Below are 4490 nucleotides of genomic sequence, written 5' to 3'. Positions count from 1 at the left end.
CCTGCCCCCCTGTCACCCCCCATATTTCCTCCTAATTTTGTCCTGGCTTTGTTAATTAAAAACACTGAAGGCAATTAGTCCTCTAGCCTGAGGCTCCCCCAGCTCACGGCACAGCCAGGCGTTGCCTCCTTTGCCAGCTCCTTCCCACCTTGCAGCCCCTGGGCTGGTCCCTACATTCTCCATCTAGATAACACTCTAATAATGAATATCCCATTAACAATTAATAGTCTTTACACAGCCCTGCAACGCATGTTTTACATGGTTTGGCTGGACCAGGCACGTCCCCGGCCCTAAAAGCGGCTCCCTGGGGTCAGAGGCGGATGCGAGCTCTCACACACCCACGCTGCATCGCCTCTGATTTCCTTCTCCCCAGGGCTCTCGTTAGCCTCCCCCCGCTCACTCAGCCCCATCGCTGTGCTCCCATTTCACCTGCGGCAGGGATGGCCTTTAAACCCCCACCCCTGCTCGGGGGGCCCTCATCCTCAGCAACTCACCCTGAAACGTCAAGAATCCCCCAATCTCAGGCATCAGCCATGGCCACGGTGACACCAAGCCGGCATGGGGCTGCACCCCAGCATCCCCAGCACCCCCAGCACCGTGGCAGGGGGCAGCCTGGCAGCGATGCCACGAGCGTCGCAGGGGCTCTGCAAACCACCTGGGCAGCTCTCGCCTTCCCGAGAAAGCTGAGTGCAACACGGAGCCGGGAGCCCCGGCAGGGCATCACGTGGAAACAGCGGCCCACGGCCCTAGAAAATGCTCTTCTGCAGAATCTCCCCACGCCTACACCAGCGGGATTTATCTCCACCGAGACCTGGCCCTCAAATGCTCTTTCCAGACTCTGCCCAGCCGCTTTGGGGGCTCTTCAGGGGTCCTGGTGTGGTTTCCACAGGCATCGGGTGCCAACGGCAGGGCTGGGAGCCCCACATTGCTGCGAGCCAGCCCAGGTGTCTCTGCCCCAGCACCCATAATCAGCGGCTGCTTTTGCAAACGTCGAGTAGGAGCTTTTATCTGGCGGTGAGGTGGTGCAGCTGCGAGGGTCCCCGTCCCCGCTGTGCCCTGCAGTGAGCTGGGTCCCGGCCGGAGCGGCTGAGCCCCGGGAGCTGCTTTGCTGGGTGATGCTGGCTGCCGGCACCGCCAGCACCATTTTCTCCTTCATTTCCTACCCGGGAGCCATTGCACCGCTATGTTTTCATTGCACCCGCTTAAATCCACCTCTCTCTGTGCTGCCGGGGAGGGCACGGCCGCAGGGGCTTCGTTTCAGTGGGTACCCCCATGTGCAGCTGGGGACACAGGGAAGAGCCTCACAGGGGGTCCCCGGGGAGGGTACAGGGTCCCCAGGGTGCCACCAGCCCCCACAGTCAGAGCCTGCTGCCAGCCAGAAACCCCCAGCCCGCGCTGCCAGGGCTGGTTTTGCAGACAAGGAGCCCCCTCCCTCGGGAACGGGGTCGGCATGGCTGTTTCAGCATCCACAGCAAGGACATGGGGGCTGTCCCCACAGCATCGCCCTGGGGTGCCCAGTGCCACGGTGGCCGACCGAAGCAGGCAATGAGTGATATTGGCAAGGAGAGGGCAGACAAGCGAGCATCTCCCATGCCATGCAACGCTCCTTTGGGGACTTAGATGCTAAAAACCACCCTGGTGCCTTCAGCTTCCAGTGACGCGTATTTGGGAACACACTTTGGCACCCAAAAATGGGCTTGGCCATGCTGCGGTGCCCCGATGCAGGCAGGAGGAGCAGGCAAGGCCCCGGCCATGCCCGGCAGCAGCAAAGCCCATACCCAGCCCCAAGCACAACCCTGGCACCACGAGAGGAGAAGCCCCTGCTCTCCCAGACCTGCCCGCAGCCCTTCAAGCACCTTTACCAAAGGCGAGCGGTGCCGGGAGGTGTTTTTTCCTTCCTGCACAAAGCTGGGGTGGGGAGGGAGGTGCTGCTATTGTGCCTTCTTTTTTTTCTTTTTTTTTTTTTTTCTTATGAACCCCAGCCACAGCATAATTTCCACTGAGCAGCCGTTTCACCTGCGCGGTGCGAGGGCCACGCCGGTGAAACAGGGCGTTTGAAGTCGGGTTTTTGTGACTACATCTGTGCAACCGAATTTTGCGTGTGAAGGCTGCCTGGGAGGGATGTGTAGGCGCCCCTGCCCCATGCCTCATCGTGTCCCCGGGGAGGTGTCTGCGTCTGTGCATGGGTGTGCACGCGTGTCCTTGCACAGCCACGTATGTGCCGCTCCCCGGCTTTGCTCGGGAGCATGTCTGGACCCCCCGGCTCTTTCCGGAGGAGCTGCCCCGTGCTGGCCCTTCCACACGCGCTTCTTCGGCCGGGTCTGGTTGGTTTGTTCACAAGCATGGGCGGGCGTGAGGAGGGCTGAAGGCTGGGCTGACCCAGTCCCTGATGCTCTTTAAGGCTCACCGGGGTGCCCCGGATGTCCCCGAGGCAGCTGTGACCCAGCTGGACACTCTGTCCCGTGCTGGCATAGCCTTGCAGAGACGCGGAAGACCACAGCCCCAAAGCTGCCATCGCAGTAGGGACGTGTTTGCACGGAGACAGCACCGAAACCAGGGGTGTCTCAGTGTCTGAGCCCCCAAAACCGGGCAGTGGACCCCGATGGACCAGGACTAAACTGCTGCCTGTCCCTAAGCTGCTGTCGCCCACAGCCTGGCAGGTGAGAGCCTGGCGTTGGGGACAAAACTCCTGCTTTGCCCTGGAAATGGGGGTTCAGGGAGAGCCCTGCGAGGGGGCCAGCGCTCCCACCCTGGGCAGACCCCCCCCCAGATGGGCAGAGGGCATCGGGGCAGTGGCTTTCACCCCACCTGGGAGGCCACAAAGGAAGGGTCACACAGCCCTGCTCCCCGCATCCCTCACCAGGGAACGAGCGCTCATGTCCCCCCGCAGCGACAAGCCCGTACCCCCATTTCCATCCCTCCAAAGGCCAACCTCGGAGAGTGCAATGGGACCCCCCACCCTCCGCAGGCACCTGGGTGGTCCCCAGCTCCCATCCGGAGGGTGCAAACCCTCTCGCCCCCAGCTCCCCATTACCTGTTGGCAGCGAGGCGAGGACCAGCCGCTCTCAGACTCCCATGGCCCAGCAGCAAGCCCCAAGGCGCCGTCCCCACTCACATCCTCTCCATCCCCGGCAGGAGCGCGGCGACCATCTGGGGAGCAGAGACGAGCCCCCCGCATGCGGGCGCGCGCTCCCTGCCGCCGCCGCTCGCTCTTCCTCGCTGCCTGCCCTGGTTTCCTGCCTCATGAGCAAACTCTAGAGAAGCTGGTTCACAGCTCGCGCACAACCGCAAGAGCGAGTGACAAACCCCGATGGCTTCCTGCCATCCCTGGCATGGAGGGTCCCTGCTCTGGCTGTCCCTGGCCACCAGTCCCCAGGGACCGGGTGGGCAACGGGATGCTGAGCCCCTCAGCCGGTGGGGGAGTGGGGTCCTGCGGGCTGGGAGATGTGGTGCGAGGGGCCAGCGATGGGCAGGGGTTTGTCACCCGTTGCCCAGGCAGTCCCGGCTAGCTGAGCCCCCCGGTCCCCTGTGCTGTCCCCTCTCCGCTGCTCAGCGTGGGCAAGCTGGTGGTGCTACGCACCAGCCACCCCGACCCCATCAGACCCTACGCAGGTTGCAGGACTCCTCCTGCACTCTACAGCCCCCACTTTGACCATCACCATCGGGTCACCCCAGACCCCAGCACCCCAAGAGCCATGGTGACAGAGGGGACACTTTTTACCCCAGCCAAGCTGCCAGCCCTATGTTTTTGGAGACAGTTCAGAGCAGAGCAACCACAACGCTATTGTCTTGGCTTTTAAGATCAAACATGAAGCCGCAGGTACCTGCTGGCTGCTCTGCGGAGGCACAGGCAGGAAGCCCAGCTGCGCTGGGGGGGCTGCGGTGGCTGGGGGGCAGCACCACAGCGGTAGCGCTGGATGCAGCATCCACCCTAGCAGGGACATTTCCCAAGGGCAACTGCGCAGCCCCGTGCCCATCGTGTTCACCAGCGCCAGGGGTGCCCCGGGCAGGGGGTGGCAGGGAGAGCTGCCAGGCTTTGGGGTGTGTTGCAGCCTCAGGGTGCACATTGGGTTCTCCTTGTGTCCCGCTGCTGCCCTGGGAAGGAGAAGCAGCCCCTGGAATTATCCCTGGGTCATCCCACAGCTTCACTTGGCACTGCTTGCAAAAAGCTTTCTGTGAAAGTCGCATCCCCAAGCAGCAACTTCTTTTGTAAAGGGTTTGCGTTAATGGAGGAAGGGAAAAAGCCAAAAGCAAACCCCTCTGATGAGGGCAGTGTGCCAGCCCCGGCTGGCACTACCCCCGGGGTCCCTCCTATGCCCTGTGCAGCGCTGCAGGGGCTCGGGAGATGGGGCAGGATGGGGGCGTTGGGGACAGCCGAACCCTGAGCACGGCCCCCAGCACCTCCCAGCCTCAAGTGTCAAAAACAACCCCTCAATTCGCAGCCAGTTTGGTGACGAGCATTTCCTGCAGCGGCGCAGCCCGCGCACCCA

The 4490-nt window shown here is 62.8% G+C and overlaps 1 protein-coding gene across 1 annotated transcript in view; it reads right to left on the bottom strand.

Annotated features, from left to right (window-relative positions):
* Nucleotides 1–3206, bottom strand: part of LCK (LCK proto-oncogene, Src family tyrosine kinase) — an 8183-nt gene extending 4977 nt beyond the window's left edge. Inside the window, exon 1 of the mRNA XM_009648531.2 lies at nucleotides 3035–3206. The gene's annotated coding sequence lies outside the window, so the exon portion shown is untranslated. The remainder of the gene's footprint in view (nucleotides 1–3034) is intronic.
* Between the last annotated feature and the right edge of the window lie 1284 nt (nucleotides 3207–4490).

This window comes from Egretta garzetta, unplaced genomic scaffold, assembly GCF_000687185.1.
Source record: "Egretta garzetta isolate BGI_Z169 unplaced genomic scaffold, ASM68718v1 scaffold101, whole genome shotgun sequence".
Classification (NCBI taxonomy): domain Eukaryota; kingdom Metazoa; phylum Chordata; class Aves; order Pelecaniformes; family Ardeidae; genus Egretta; species Egretta garzetta.
Note: the sequence above shows the minus strand (reverse complement) of the source record. Positions and strands in the feature narration are given on the sequence as shown.